Source organism: Typopeltis vanoorti, chromosome 5 (assembly GCF_054136105.1).
Source record: "Typopeltis vanoorti isolate ZY-2024b chromosome 5, IOZ_Tvanoo_1.0, whole genome shotgun sequence".
NCBI classification, from domain to species: Eukaryota; Metazoa; Arthropoda; class Arachnida; order Uropygi; family Thelyphonidae; genus Typopeltis; species Typopeltis vanoorti.
In genome coordinates, this window is record NC_143553.1 from 73,190,001 (window position 1) to 73,207,770 (window position 17,770).

At 34.3% G+C, this 17,770-nt stretch overlaps 1 long non-coding RNA gene across 1 annotated transcript in view; it reads right to left on the bottom strand.

Annotated features, from left to right (window-relative positions):
• Positions 1–15,536: 15,536 nt before the first annotated feature.
• Positions 15,537–17,770, bottom strand: part of LOC150106529 (uncharacterized) — a 53,205-nt gene continuing 50,971 nt past the window's right edge. The window contains exon 2 of the long non-coding RNA XR_016548314.1: positions 15,537–15,955. This is a non-coding gene — a long non-coding RNA (uncharacterized LOC150106529). The remainder of the gene's footprint in view (positions 15,956–17,770) is intronic.

Below are 17,770 nucleotides of genomic sequence, written 5' to 3' on the forward strand. Positions count from 1 at the left end.
TTCACTCCTCTCCTAACTGGGAGGATTATGAGGAATCTATACAAAAAGCATAAAATCGTTTTTTTTTCTCCTTCGGTAGAATTACAAACAATTTTCGGCTTCTTATCACCATGAAATCAAATGTGCAAAACGAGGTCTCTACAGGATTTGGCACAAAGTCTTTCCATTGTGCCTAATGGTCAGTATACAGATAGTGAATGTCCAGATAATCTATATACTCATCCATGATAAGATAATGGTGATCATTATAACTGTCGAGTTTAGGTGATATTTTTCTCAGCATGACAGGTGTAATTGAAGCGCTGTCCAAGCACATATCTCTTGATATGATTAATCCCTCCCCACAATAAGGAATTGTCAGACGTGCTCAGATGTGCGCTTTTTAGTGCCCACTGCAATGAAGGAGCTGTTGGGGATTCTCGACCAATCGACCAGTCCACTCAGGTGCTTGCTGCGATCAAGGAATAATATGTGTCAGCATTTTGCTACTACTACTACCACACATACTTTCTCATGCCCAGAGTATCAGAATTGGAAAACACCTGATAGTTAATATGCTTGTTTATTTTCCTGACAGCGAAGAAGAAAGATCGAATGTTGTACTGATTGTTGACCGCTGCTCTTGTCATTATATGAAATCAGTTCCCAAAACATAAATGTATCTCTTTGGACTGGGGGAAAAAAATCGCGAACGGAATTTTGCGATATATCGAACAACTTTCGTTCGACATTCACCGAAAATTTCTATTGCGGATAATAGTTGTGAATTTAGTCAGTATTTATTGACTGTAAAGCTAACTCTCCTCCTTTTCCGACCAAGTACATGTTCATATTGACTATGACCCTGCATCTGATGACACTTGCAACAAGATAACCTTTCCTGTCACAGATAATGTGCCGTCCAGAAATGGTTATGGGAACATGATTCTCGACCATATTATAGAACTCAACTTTTACCTTAATGGATTGGTTCCTTCTCCACTCAGCCACCAGATTTTCCCATCTGATCATCTGTGAGATAGTGGTAGAACAAGAAGTTCTGACTGAATTGCAGGAAGCCATCATGCCTGTTTATGTGAAGTATTTTTAATACCTGGCGGAGTTAGTGCCCCTCCTACGAAAGCCGTTCTGAAGACGCATATTAGTCACGCGCTATTCGGTGGATATGTCTTAATAAAACTGGCCATTCAGTGTATGAAGGGATAATAACAGCAATTAAGTAAAAAATGCTATTATAGTTCACTGTGTGCATGTTTTGTTCAGTTATTTCATTTGCTGATTAAAGTAACAGATATGGTCACATGCCTAGACAAATTTTGCAAAATCCAACTCGCCACACAAAAAATGTACTCGCCCAGGACCTCACATTTTTTTTTCATTGTAGGTCTCAATAAGTGTAGGAGCTCGATAAACTGATCATTGGTGCTGCATCTGTATTTTTTTAACGTTAAAACGATATTCCAGAAAGTTATTTTTTATTAATTTAAAAAATAGATTCTGTTTTGTCGCTCGCCACGGGTTTTTTTTTTTTTCGCTAAAAACACAACTTTATTTTGATCTGTTAATAAGTATTGTTATTGCTTTCTAGAAATAACTACTCACTGCTACTTTTTATGCACAATGTTTCATTCAATAGATATGATTAATTAGCTTTTGACATGTGTTTAAGTTATTCGATACTGATATTCAATGCACAAACAAAATATTCTTCTTATTATTACTTAAATTAAGGGTATATTAAATCCCACATTGTTTCAAAACCGAATTCGGTTTTGAAAGAATGTGGGATTTAATATACCCTTAATTTAAGTAATGTTACAAAAGTGAAGCCTATTGGCTCTTTATATTTAAGCTCCTTCTTCTTCTTATTATTATTATAACAAACACCTCCTGCAACCAAGAATCATTGAGGAAATATAAGCATTTCGACTTTGCTATGAGTATATAACTGAAAATTTATAAGACAGAACACCGGATAAGATGATAACATTTATTTTAATTAACAGCACGACGTTTCATCCTAATTGCACAGGATTTCTTCAGATGTAAATATAGAAACTAGTAGACAAAACAGTAAAGACCAACAAAGGCGCCAACCACTATTTGTTATAGAAGAGACTGTTGTTATTAATCGTATAAACATAGAAACTATAGACAAAACATCATTAGTTAACTACATGGTGGTTGTTACCTTTGTTAGTATTTACTGTTTTGTCTACTAGTTTGTATGTTTACACTTGAAGAAATCCTGCGCAATTAGGATGAAACGTGGTGTTGTTACTTAAAATAAATGTTATCATCTTATTCCAGTGCTCTGCCTTACGTCTAAACTCTTAGTTATATATATGAACACATACACTACGTTGACAAAAGTATTTGAAACTTATATGCCATTCAAATTTCGGAGCCTACCACATGCAAATATTCAGAGAGTATCTGCGTAAGTATGGTAATAAAAGGTAGGACGTGCTGTATCTTGTGCACTCTACTCGATGTCACGTTCAGCTAAACTGACAGATTTCCTATGTTGGGTGTCACATCAGTGGTCTTTCTGTCCGTGACATTGCTGTCCCTCTCAGTATATCGAAATCCACCGTTGCTTATACATTTGCCCATCTGATCATATGTGAGATATGGTAGAACAAGAAGTTCTGAACTGATGGAAAGTTGATGGTGCCACCACAGCAAGAAAACATCCTTGGAGGCCACTGACACTCACTGACCGACATCGACGATCTCTGTCTCGGAATGTTCGAGCATCCCACACGTCATCAGCGACGGACCTCGTGGTCAACCTGGAAGATGCTGCAGGAACAACTGTCAACACTAGAACTATCTGTAGAGAGTTGCATGCCTTAGGTTACCACTGGTAACCTAAGGCATGGTAACCGTTCCTGGACCGTAGATGATTGGAAAAGGTTTCTGTGGAGCGACAGATCACTTCCAAATATATCACTATGATGGTCGCATTTGGATCCAAACAGGACCATCGGAGTGAAATGGAACTGTCGGAACTCTTCCATGGGTAGAGATTACCTGTGGAACAGTTCCCGCAGGACTGCATCATTATAACCAGTGGTGAGCTATGAGGGGGATCTCGCGAGCCCTTTGTTAAATTTTTCTCAAATTTGCGAGCCTCTTGTTCTTCTTGTTTGCTTTTTTACTTTTTCAAAAAAAAAAAAAAATTTTTTTGAAACATATTAAGCGACAACTCATACGGTAACTTAACAAAAATTAGTCTATTCGGCAGTGTATAGATTATTTGGAATTATTTTTTCAACTCCTCTATAACGAATGCGCCCAAGTTTGAAAATAAAATAAGCGCATGCGCTATCTTTGTCCTTCTCCCTTCTGGTAGCCAATCAATTAATAAAAGTTTTTGTGTGAAATATGGCGGTTTTTTTTTTTTTTTGCTCGACGATGCGAGCCTTTTGTTAAAATTTCCATAGCTCACCACTGATTGTAACTGTCAAGTTTGATGGAGGCTTGGTAATGGCATGGGGGTGTTTTAGTTGGATGAAGCTTGGTCCAACATTTGTGTGTGTGTGTGTGTGTGTGTGTGTGTGTGTGTGTGTGTGTGTGTGTGTGTGTGTGTGTGTGTGTGTGTGTGTGTGTGTGTGTGTGTGTGTGTAACTATTGGGAGGAGATGAGGTATGCTCCATAACGCTGCTCAAATTATAGGTGGCGATTTTGCTTTAACTATTTGCTTTATCAGGCTTTTTATTTCACTTTTTTACTAACTCGATCACTTTAAACTTTAGGCATCTTTATATAATTTTTCTCACCTAAGCTTCATGGGACCAGATTTTTTTTTTCTTTTTTTTTTTTTTTTTTTTCTGTAGATCATTGATAACGTGAAAATCTGCTAACCAATGACGTCTTTCAGAAAATGCTGTTAGAATTATTCACAAGGTCAGGGTCAACCTCGTTCCCATAGTAACCTCACTGAAGTAAGAACTTCGATGGAAGAGCCTTCTCAGTGATGTTACTGCATGGCCTAGTCACCTAGTGAATCGATTTTACGAAGTCATCTGTCTGTGAAGAAAATCAATATTTCGTTTGATTGAGTGCCGATCGTAGCTTTATACAAATATAATTCAACAACAAAAAATGTTCTGAGTTTTAATAAGGTATTTTCTTAGTTACTGCAAGTCAACTAAAATGGCTATTGATATCAAGGAAGTGTGAAGTTAATAAATAAAATATAAAATTAAATAAAGTGTACAGCAAATGTATGACTGTTTAGTTAAGAACGTCTCATTTCAGCTTGTAATTATTTTAATATTGATAGATTCTTATGATAAATGTGAAATAAATAATTCTTCGAAATACTACTTCCACTTAAAACTAAGTGATAACGCGTGCGTGTTTCAATTCGGGAGCTTTTGAATTATGAATGGGATCGAACATGAAACGGGATTCATTATAAGGACGACAGAACGGAGTGCAGGAGGTATTAATGCTATGATGGACTTGAAAACTTGATGTAAGTTTTTGACGTAAGATAGCTTTAACACATTTGTTGTTTTTTCTTAGTTGATTTTCTTACAACAAGAGATGAGTGCCCTTAACTAAAACATGGTAAAATGGTCATCCAAGGGAATAACATGGATATTTTATATGAGTACGATTTATTAATTTTTCCTGCGATTACAAGCTAAATTAATATTACTGTTGAATTCCTTAAAATTCTTATTGTCATCGTAATTTCTACAGCATGCGAGAATTTTAATATTATCGTTAAACTGTTTTCTCTTCAGGCATGATTTAAGTGCTAAATGGTTAAATCAACTGCGCTTTTTATCTCTTCCGCTGGCAATCATTTTGGCCCCGAGCATTTACAAAGAACTCTTTCCCATGAAGGCATATCTCTAGCGCATTCTGTCTGGAGAAAATATTCACGCATCAATTCATCAGTCTTTCGCCTGTAGCAACTGTCCAATCCCAGCTTCTTCTTAACGCTACCTCAGACCTGGCAATTATCTCTCAAGTAAAAATGCAGTTCAAGGGCGAATTTTTCATACCCAAGGTTATAACGGCTTAATCCGCGGTCGCTTCGTGAAATTTATCCGTTTTTATACCTTCCATAGAAAGGAAAATATTTTATTCATTGATGACATAAGGAGGTAACTATGCGGGTGTTCGTGTATACATCAGCTGACAGTCCCTTCCAATAACCTGAAGCGTTTGCGTACGCTGTTGCAAAATGTAAAGATTGCAAGTAGGGATTAACGAAATCCAGATGAAAGCTATTTGAGTTCTTTTAAACTCGGCAACAGATTTATATCTGAATAAGTATATTAGTAATGGAGATGGATAATGTTTTTTTTCCCCTCTTTCTTTTCTCTTTTTAAGAAAAAAGAGTAGTTACACACAGGAAAATGAAGTCTCCGTGTTTGGAAGGCTAAGCCTTTCATTGCAAGAATGATTTTGAATTTTCAATATAATTGAGGTTCATGTAAGAAATCATAATGGTACGTTGGTTCATGTGGACGTAACGATAATGAAAAGGTTAAGTTCACATAGCGTGAGGAACATAACTTAGAAAGAAAGAAATAACAGGCGCTTTTTTATTAGATATTTTAAATATTTTAAAGCGCTGAAAGAAAAAAATGTCCAAAAGACTGTAGAGCTTTACGCTAGCCATAGGTTGATCGTAAACAGAGCCAGTGCTAGGGTCTTTGACGCCCGCATGCAATTTCTATGTAAGCGCCCCCTCTAACGATCCGGGAGTGTGTGGTTCTTTTACGATAATAAAAATTTAAATTATTTGAAATTTCTTAAATAAATTTTGACAGAACGGCCACACGTTGGTTCGCTAAATGTAACGAACGGGAGTGTTGACTAGGCAGGATAATCATTAAAATTTATTCAAAAAATTCTCAAAAGTTAAAGCGAATTTTGATAAAACCACTTCACTTTAATCTTTAAATATAATGATACAGGGATTATAGCCTTCTCACCGACCCGAATCGCTAACAAAATTAAAATGAATTTTAATTAAAGTTAAAATTTATTTGAACTAAAGCTTAAAAAATTCTTGCCTTTTACAAGTTACTAAATTCTTAGTAACTTGTAATAATTTTTATAAGTGCAACTATCTTTTAGGAAATTAAAAGAAACTCAAGATAGATGAGAAAATAATAAAAGAATTCAGAAATAATTAGAACATTTAATAAGTATTCAAAAATTAATATCTTTACAGAATAACAGAAAATAAATTAAATTACATAAATATACTTGAAATTTTTTTATTAAAATTTTAAGGTTTTGATTTCATATTCACAAAATTAGAAATAATGGTCTTAACGTCTAATTCCGCATATATCATTTTCAATAGCTATTAACGCCGCCAAACTAACGACTTTTTTGTGACATACTTGTTCTTAAGTAGGTTTTAATCAATTTCAACTTAGAAAAGGAACGTTCACCGCTCGCTACACTAACAGTTAAGGTTAATAGTATTAACTAGCAACAAATGTTTTGTACGAAAATTCGTTTCTGCACATAAAAACTGTCACCGTTTCACTTTAGATAGACTGCAGTAGACACAACATTCTGCAGGCAAGCATTTAGCCTGTTCTCGCTGCAAAATTGTAAAGAGCCGGCTGATTAAAGAGGTGGCAATATACATTTTTTAAAATTTTTATTCAGTGTATACGGCCTCATTTATTTTAATATTGATCATTCTAAGAATTATTTTGTTTTTATGATAAAAATTTTGTTTCTTAAAAATTAACTTATGAACCGTTCCCTGGCGGCGGAGCCCCCATCGTAGCGGTGCCCGCATGCCCGCTTCCGCCGGCCCTGATCGTAAATATTTAGAATATGTTATTGATATTTTTAACAATAGTAATTTCTTTTTTTACTTTACCTCAAGTAGCTGTTTTCTCTGATTGAAATACACGCTTTTCAGGTACATCAGAAACTCGAATACCTTCATTATAACATTGTGACTATATTGAATAATGATAGATCTGATTCACACTCATCTTTCCAGGAATGAATTAGCAGCGTTATGAGAATGCCATTGATGCATTGAACATGCATGTTTTGAATACTGTCAGACAGCAATAGAAAATAAAAAAAATATGGACAGAAAATTGAATAGTCATTTTCAGGTGTTCAGAATAAAAGATTTTTTTTTCTTTAAATCAGGTTTGCAAGTCAGGAAGCTCTAGTTTCAGATATGAAGGCTGTGATTCCCTTTCACATGCAAGGTTACTGCTGAAAAGAATCGTCAGACAAAAATAAATAAATAAATAAAACAGAAAATTGCGTGAAATCGCCATTGCAATTTCTTGTAAAAATATTTTGCGACGTAGAAGAGTCAATTCATTTTCCTCAATATAGCTATCAGTGTTTCAAAATATTGAGAATTCTCGGCCTAGCAAGTAAGTTGAGTAATGGAAAAACTAATTTTTGCTCAAACTAAATTTCTCCTCAAACTCTTGATTAGGCCGGTCAAATATCCCCCTTTCTTATCTTTTATGCTAACTATTTAAAGTCCTGAAATTATTTAATGGAACAGAATGGTTAGTCCTAGTCCTTCTTCCTATAATCTGCTGTTTTTCGCTGACTAGTTTGCCTATTTCTAGAGGAAAATATCTGCGTTTCTGGGTGAAGAAACGCAGATTTTTTTTTTCATTTTTTCTTTTTTCTTTTTTTTTTTCAAAGGCATCTATACTGAATTTCAATTAGTGCTAATTATCTGCAATTTGTTATTTTTCTTTGTTGTCTATTGAAAGCGTGTATTATTTATTTATTTATTGAACTTATATTCCATTTTATTTGCTTCCAGATTACATTGTTTTAGAATGAGAACATCAACTTGTTGATACACTCAGATAAGGTTCATAACGCAGACATGAAAATTCATCACCATAAAAAAAAAAATTCTAATTATAAATAATAAAAAATAATGCATCTTTATTCATATTTATTTAAAAGAAACAAAGAGAAAAAAAATAATGTACTCGAAGGCCATGCTGATTAGTACTCCAATATATAGTCATGTGTTTATAAATTGTATTAATAAAACAAATGTGATTTTTTAAAGAAATTCTGAAAACAAGTGAAAAGTTTTACTCAGAATGTTTTATTTATACTTTTTATATTTCAGAAGCATTAATTAATTAGCTGTGGAAAAGAAAAGTGAGAATAAATAGCATATCTGATTCTTTATTGATAAATTAAGCAATACATAACAGAGCCGAGTTTTTTAATAAATAAATAAAAATCCTAGTAATACAGACAACATTAAAAGATTTCCATACTATTCGGAGGGGAAAGGACAAGAAGCCATTGCAGAATAGGTGCATATGCTACAAGGAGACGTTGACAACTGTGAGAGTTTTTAAATATAAACAGATCGCACTGCTGGTTAAATGTAAGGATGATATTTGCAGACATAACAGCAGAAGATGCAAGCCTAAATATAAATATGTGTACAGAATATGCGTGGGGAAATTCGCAGTTTTGCAAATCCACTAATTTTATACGGATAACGATGTCAATGGGGTAACTTGATTATTTATATAACGCTGAGACTCGATGTAATCGGAGCGCGTAGATCAATTTAGTGGAGCACAACAGCCATTACGAGATAAAATGGTGACAGGAAGCCCATAAACCCACGAGGAAAGTCAGGAGAGAATTTAATCACCGTATTTAAATACGAGACAAGACTAGATGACCTCACTACCGCCCGTTGTTCCTCATCTTGCAAGCCTTTCACAGAACGCTTGGTTTCTGATGTCGCGGTGCCGTCACACAACACACTTGCTCTTTTTCATTTCATGCTTCTATAATTGTGTCTTTCTTCTTGCCAAACTCTTCTGTGACGTGTCCTCATCACGGTTCATTACTCCACTGTCCCAGGAGACAGTAGTGGAAGATTACCTTGACAGAAATGACGTCATTATATAATTTTCAGATAAAATGCATACATTTCATCCGGCGGTTAATTTCCTTGCTCACCTAGAATGGGAATAAAGGGATATTTTTATAATCTCGATAAGCCATTAGAATTCCTTAATGGTCTCTGTTCCGCAGGTTTATGATCGAATTGACTGCCTTTTGAGGTATTAGCATATATACATCGAGATGGGAATCAATTAGAAGTGCAGTTCTCAGGCTGTTTTATGTAATGTAATTAATATGTCCAAATAATTGGTATGGAATTCACTGTGCATACTGGTTACGTCTTCAAAGAATATCCTGTTGACTTTAATAGTCATTATACTTTTGTATAATGACTCTTAAAGCCAAATTTTGAGTAAGGCTTTCCCTATCTCCAGTTCTCTAAAAGCGGAATGAATGTGCAACTTTAGACAGAATTATCGAAATTGCTCTTTTTTAGAGAAGCTGTTTGTTACTTAAATGAATGTATTTCGAATATGATAAAAAGTTGCACATTCATTCCGCTTTCAGAGAATTGGAGATAAGGAAAGCCTTCGTCATCGCATTACTCCAGTTTCGAACTGATGAATAGGAATTTCTTTTATTTGCCATAGATATTCAAGCGATGAATGCACATTGTTAGTCTCTGGTTGGCCAAGCGGATGGCCTCTTGGCTTTAGAGCGTACAAGCTTACAGTTGTGATAGGAATGTTTCCGAATATCTTTAAGTGGTAGATAATTTCCATCGCTAGATATGAGACTATCGCATTACTTATCTTATTGACGAAAAGTGTCTTCAGATTCCAGAGCTCTGAACATTAAATAAATTTAATTAAACAATCACACATGTGCCACAGTAGAAAATTATATTTAATTTACAAATATTTCTTCCTTACGTATCATAAGACATCATTAGTGAACAGTATTAGAACAGTAGAGCGCTTGTGCCAAATGTCAATCCCTCTGTACATGTGGTAGCGTGTTTGTAAAGTTAAAAACTGTTGGGTTGAAAATTATAATTCATTATGTGAATTATTTATAATACAATATATAATAATCCAATATACAAATTATAACACAATTGAGTATAACAATTTACCGAACTTTTGGGATGGTAAAGTAGTCGTTACGATTAAGGTTTGGTCGAGGAAGTAGAGCTTCAGTATTTTGAATAGCCGTTCATGTCTGCGCAATAGTTTTGTTTTCCTAACGAATCCTATAGAGTGTGTTTTCAATTTCATGCAATACCAAGCCAGATTTGTGCGTTTTGATCAGCCGGATGTGGTCTTGATGTTCAGAAATACGTTTATTGACTTATCTTCCTATTTGTCCGTGGTATGACAGGTTCGATGATCACGATCAAACAGGAAGATCAGGAAGATCAATAAAAGTATTTCTGAACATCAAGACCACATCCGGCTCATCAAACTCACAAATATAGCTTGGTACAGCATGAAATAGAAAACACAGACTATAGGATCCGTTGGGAAAACACAAAACTATTACACAGATCTATGTACAGATATGAACAGCTATTCAAAGAAAGCACTGAAGCTGTACTTCATCGATTCTACTTCTACTTCTTCTCTCTCTCTCTCTCTCTCTCTACTTCATGAAGCTGTACTTCAAACCTTAATCATAATGACTGCTTTATCACCCCAGAAATTTGAGCAATTCTTTATGCTCAACTTTGTTAAATAGATTAACTTAATTCGTCATTGTTTTCAACCCAATAGTTTTTAACTTTACACAGAGGGATTCAAATTTGGCTCATCCGCAATACTGTTCTATTGTTCACATTCCTGATTGTTGTTCTTCGCTCGAATTGATGATGTCTTACGATACGTAAGATGAAATATTTGTAAAATAAATAGAATTTTCTGCTGTGTGAGTCTCGTTATACAAGAAATTAAACGGATTTAGGTAATGGTAAATGTCCTTATGGATAATGCAGCAATTTCATTTTTAGATCTTTTTTATTTCTTTATTTTATTTTATTTATTTAATTAATTTATTATTTTATTTTATTTTTTCTTTTGAAGAGGATGAAGGGGCAAAGGTGGAAAAAAAGTGATTTCGTCAGTAATCACGTTCTGTAATGTCTATGAGAAAATCCAGAAACCCTGCTGTAGTGACCAAACATTAAACTTTTTTTCTCTAGCTACTTCGAATCCCACGTGCTCAGTGGGATTCAAACCGCAGCCTTTTGACTAGAAAGTAGAAGAGCTATTTCACTCGGCCAATAAGTCGGCAAACATAAAAATTCAAAACTCTCATGATAATTATACAGAAAACCGTAACCATTCAATAAAGTTTGGAAATATTCCTTCTCACCAGTTAATAATATATAACATCCAACTGACAGTTGGAAAACAAGATTATTTTTCAGTATTAGCAATATCTTTACGTCGAATTGAACTTGAGAGATCACGAGCATTGTATAAAAGGAATGAAGACCTCTACGCTGCTTATTTCCTCTTCTCTTCTATGTACGCGTGAGAATGTTTGTCCACTTAATAACTTGTATGAAACATGTGAGTGAGATCATACTTTGTTTCAGTAGATGAGAGAAAAGCAGTTAGCCATTTAATCTGCAGAATGAATGAAGTTTGTCGCTTAAATAAATATAGTAACTTGAAAGTACGATTAGAACTCAGAGAAATACTGAAAATAGAAGTTTCTCATTTCTTTGTTTGTTGTATTTTTGAAAAATAATATTACTCTTGAGTATGTTACGTTTAACATTCTCTCTCTCTCTCTCTCTCTCTCCCTCCTTGTGTGTGTATGTTTTCCCTCCCCTCTGTGTGCATGTGTGTCTGATTTCTTTCTATTTCTAGCTTGCGGCAGCTTGAACTAAGTTCTCGGGTAGGCGGTATTTCCATTATTTGTCGTATTTATGGCGTCATAAACCAGAGAAAGAAAAACGTAACTATTTGTCAGTTCCACCCAACCATGACGTCACCTGTTGGCCTCCACTTCGAGCACGTCCTTCCTAGCGTGCATCTAGCAAGCTGAGCTAATCATAACAAAAGTCTTTTTCTGACAATTCAAAGAAGTTCCACTTCCAAAGTGTCACAGTGAACTCTAGCCAACAGACACATTCGACCCGTTCTGTCGCTTTACTGTGTATCACGAAAGCCATCTGGCTAGTTTTTCTGTTTTTCAATTGGGGAATGCGCAGAGAAAGAGAGTATATATAATAAAATGAAATAAGAGCTAAAGTGCAAAACATTTCTTTCTTAATTTGGTTCTAGTATTCTTCGATATATTCTTGATCATTGATTTCTTTTTTTTAATGGCACGAAGACATCAAAGATCATACTACGCCAGGACACAGGTCTCAGCAGTTAGTAAAACAGTCACAAACATCCATGCCCACGGGATTCGAACCCTCTGTCTCTTGGCTGGAGAGCGGATACGCTAACCACTCGGCCAACCAGGCCGGCACTATCTGGTGGATGTTCCATGTTAGAAAAAAAAAAGGGGGGGGGCGTTCAGATTCGGTAGCTTTGTCTCTCTCTCTTTAATATGAAGTCTTCCATGAAAGGTTGTAAACCTATCATATATTATTACCGTAGATGGGCTAAAGATTAGATAATTTGGAAACCCTGCTCTAAACATTCACAAATATCTCTGTATCCCAGTGATATTCGAATTCAAAACCTTAGCGAATGAAAGTGCTTTCCACTCAGCAAACCAGGACTGTAGTATATGGATCCATGCGATATTATTATTCTCATTTTGAAGGGGGGGGGGTCAATAAATTGCTATCACAGCAATATTTTCGCTATGGAAAATAAAGAAGAAAACTGAATTTTAGATGAAGACTTAACATATTACCTTATTTAATTTATTTTAGAAAAATGTAATAATTTAAAATGAAAGCAAACTTTCTTTCAATAAAAGCCTGGTTGGCCGAGTAGCATATCCACTCTACAATTATCAGACTATGCTATGGATTCGGATCTCGGTGTTATATGGATATTTATGAATATATTTAAGTGGTACATGAATGAATTATATATTTTATATATGTACTTATTGAATTTTATATATATATATATATATATACTGACTTATAAGTCAACACACTCTAATCATGGTTCTGTGACGTGATTGATTCATGACGGGTCCTTTGCCGATGGGCGTGAACGCTTTGTAATGTATAAAATTTGGAATTTCCTCATTTTATTGTCTTGTTGGTTTTTTTTTTTTTAAGAAATCTTTCTTTCGTAGTCTTTCGAGAATTCGAAAGGGTTGGTAATTTGCTAAGAAGTACACTTTTTGTATATGATAAATAATCAATCGTGCGATGAAAAAAAATTTAAAAACAAAGAAAAGGAAAAAAATGTACTCGTAACTGCTTTGCTAGAAAAGTCAAAATTCTGTTCCATGGTTGAAAGTTTATTTTTTCACTTGGTTAGAGTATAATAAATTTAGTTTAATCCTTTATCCAAGTATTGTTTGCTCACACTTGGATAAAGGATTAAACTAAATTTATTATACTCTAACCAAGTGAAAAAATAAACTTTCAACATCTTTCTCTAAATCCAGAGTAATTTATTAAAAAAGGGTGGCACACCATTTGGCAACTCCTATAGGTAGAGATGACCTGCTAATGCTTCTGCCTGGTATCTCCACTTGGGCCTGGCTCCCACTGAAGAGACCTCAATAAAGGTCGAAACTAGTCTGGGTAGTGGCCCTTCCCTTAATGCATAACATTATACATATCTGCAAGGAGATGTGTTTTGCATTATGGGAGATACTGAGATAGGAGTGTTGGTATCTTGCTCCACCTTTGCATGGAGTGCCCTGGTGTTGCACCACCTTACCCCAGTCCTGAAGATACTTTCAGGTGCAAACTTTGTTTGCTCACACTTGGATAAAGGATTAAACTAAATTTATTATTCTGTTCCATGGATTTCAAAAATAAATGGTCAGTGATAATGATACTTCAATTTAAAAAGAGAAAATATAGTGGAATATGAAAAAAAATTAAATATAAATGTGTTTAATGCTTAGTAAAAGGTATGTGTATATTATATGTATTATATTTATTATATGTATACATTTAAGCTATATGTATATTTCATACATTATGTGTTTACAGCTATTGGACATTTTTCAAAAAATTAACTTATATGATTATTGCCAATTGTTCGTTCATGGCATTAATTATGAAAACGTGAAAAAAGTAAAATTTTAATTTCAAAAGTTTATTGAAACTCAATAAACATCATTTTGCAAACATCCTTTCCCCCCATTTAATTTATATTCGTAGTTGCTGTCACAAACATTGAGCGAGAATGAGAGTTCCACTGCATTTATTCTATTTGTTAACTGATAACATCAGCACAGCGCATTTCAATCTGGTAATTAGCAGTTGCAACAACAAATGAGACTTCATTGTTGAAACAAAGATCAGATAATGGGCTGACCCTTTTCTTTCATATTGCTGAGGAATTAAGTGACAGCGAGATTTGCATGTGACTTATACAGATGACTTCTGAAATGCACAACCAGGCTAATATTACTATTAATATACAAAGAAAAGCTGGAATATCAAGTTTTATATTTCTTAATTACGAAAGTGAAGGACGAATCTATTCGCAATGTAATGCCAAGGATAATTTTGACAGGAAGTCATGGCCGCATCGTGACACTACCTTGGCTCTCAGAAAACACATTTAGATTTTTTTTTTTCTCTTCGTGAAGCAGTTGTGACGAAAATCGTGTTACTAAATAGTAACTACATTTTTAATGCATTTTAACCTTTTAAATCGTAACCCATAAACGGTCGTGTTAGCATGTAGAAGATGCTTAAATAAATAAATAAAAAGACCTTTCTCAATGCTGCTAGTTGAGGTTATAAGGATGACCTACTTTGAATTCAAGAGAAACGTTTTCAAAAGCGCATTACATTGAATTCGAATTGCGTTTTACGTTGTATCCGAAATTATGAACTACAACATTATGGTCAAATAAATTCTTACTATCTTTCTTATTTTGCCTTTTAATTATATTATTTCCTTTTTCATAGCTTAGTCTAGACAGGCAACTCGAACAAACACCCGGCCTGGCTTTCCGAGTTGATATCGCTTCAATTCTCAAACAATAAGCCGCATCTTTGAATCCCGTTGCAGACATAGCTGTTTGTGAATGCCTTTAGGTAATATAGTTTTCACTGTCTGGTATGAGGCCGTCACCCTGCTTATTCGAGACATGAAGTGGCTTGAAAAGTTTTTTTGGTCCATTTTAGATCACTAGAGCAAGGTTTCCGGATTATCTAATTCTTGACTGATGTACGATACCTTTCCAACCTTTCGTTGTGGTGGGGGAATTCACATACATAAAAGACAGTTTCTAATATATATACTGTATATATATATATATATATATACCAATTCACGCTTCGAATAAACAGGGTGTTGTGATCTCACACTAGGCACTGAAATTCATGAACCATTTACAGGTATTCCAACATCCATGCCTGCAGTGGGATTAGAACCCACGGAATGTTGGATGAAGAGTGACGATGATGTTCATCCACTCGGCCACACTTGTAGATATTTATCATCATCACAGTAACTTCCTGATATGTATTCTCAAGAAGTACGTGGTATACTCTGGTAGTACTACATTATTAGGTTTTTTATTATTACTAGCTTACCGACAACAATTTCCTTCCAAATTAATCTGTTTGTCAGGATTCCAATATTGTGCGATCTTACAACTCCGTCTTTTAATTCTCTACTAACTGCACTAATCCACTTTGGTCTTGGTCTTTATCAGCGTCTTTCCTGTCATCCTCGCATCAACCATCTGTTCTGCTAACTTTGCCTCTTCCACTTTGTTTAAGTGATCATACCACCTCTACATCAGTTCTGCACGCGCACATACACACACACATGCTAATCATGACAATTTTTCTTTCATTATTTTTGATTGGGATGCCATCTGATCACTCCCGTAATTTTTCTCAGAACTTTTCATATCTATGGTTTCTGGACTTTGATCAGCTGTTTTATTAAGTCACACTGTGTGCTTCTTAGAGCTGAAATCAAAATTTAAAAATGATTAAGATTATTTAAAAAATTGGAGTTAAAAACATTTTATGTAAAAATTAAAGTTAAAAAGAAATTAAAAGTTTAAATTTAAAAAAATTAAATTTAAAATAAAAAATACATTTTTTCTATTTTAAAGCATTAGAAAAATTAAAATTTAAAAAATTTTAAATATATTAATTTAAAAAAAAGAGTTAAAATTTAAATCGGACTGTTAAGGTAAAATTGGTTTTGGAGAGTACCTTGTTTATACAAGGCGGTTTGCAAAATAAAGGCCTTCAGATACTGCTAGTTTAGTATTTTGTATTTAATTTGTCTCTTATTCCATTTAATATAAATGCAGAACATGTTTTCTATGTTCGTCCCTATTTTCATAGTTTAATCTTTTTATTGTTGATTTTTATGTCAAAATTATTACAACACTTCAATTTATTTAAAGATTTAGAAGAATTTGTACTGAATTTATTTATAAAATCATTTGCATAAAGTTAAGAACTGAGTTAATATCCCCGATTCTGATATCAGGTTTAATGTTACTTCATAATGTGATCTGTATAGGCGATGAATAAATTAGCGATAGGGTGGCCGTGTCTTATACCCGATTTTACATCAAAATATCTCCCCATTTAGTGCTAACAGCTAACTTACGACTTCTGCTATATGTAGGCAAATCCGTTGCTCTGTATAACTTCCCATTTACACCATATAAATATAGGGCTTTCAACATTTATTCTCCTACACCTTATCATATGCGTTTTTCAGATTTAAAAAAAATATATATCTTAAAATAATAGTTTCCTTGTTATATTCCCATGATTTCTAGACTGTCCTGTTTATCACAAAGTAGTAATCTGATCCTCATAATTCCTATTCGGCTTGAATTTAGCTTGCTCTTCAACAAGTTTCTCTTCTAGTTTTTTTTTTTTTTGGGGGGGGGAGGGGGTTGCTTCTTCTGAATGCATAAAGTTTACCTGGAAGACTCAGTAGCGAAATCTTTCTGTAATTATGCTTTAAAAATAACAAACATATTTAGACTTTCTAAGATATCTTTGTCAATTCTTATCGTTTTCTCTTCCCTTCAAATATCAGTATATCCTCCTTAAGAAAAATAAAAAAATTACAAACATGCTGCAGATGCTTATGAACATCTGCAGATTTAGATTTTGAATTAAACAGTTGCCCAGAGATATATTATCCTCTTCACCCACTACCAAATCCTTTCCATAAAGAAATGGCTTAAACATCAAAGGTCGATTGATGTGTAAATAATGGTAGAAAAATCCTTGACAGCGACCACTAGTAAGCAAGGCCATAAACCAAACTAAGAATAACCTATGAAAACACCCCTCCCCTTACAGTTACGTAAGGTCTTTATGTTGACAGACCCTAACTACTTAATGCATCATTCACCTTGTAGGACTTATTTACCTGGAAAGTAGGTCTTAGAGGCATGCTTAAGGCCAAGCATAGCATAAATACCCATATTCATGTGCGCTGCAACACGCTGATTGTCACGTATAAATAAAAGTATGACCTCGTTATAAAGGTTTGGATGTACCTCCTAGGACGTACAGATAGAAGGATTGCATTAATACACAGATAAACATACAGATTGAATAGCCAAAATACTTTGAGAAAAGGCATGGTTATGAGCCTGTAGCAATTTACGGTATTCTGGTCTTTCGCTTCAGTAATAGAAATACAAGCTGGTTGGTTAGGGACTATTTTTAATACAAAAATTTTAAGCTACTTAATTAGTTTTCTTTTGCCTGTTCATTCATATTTCTCAGTTAGACGGATTGTAC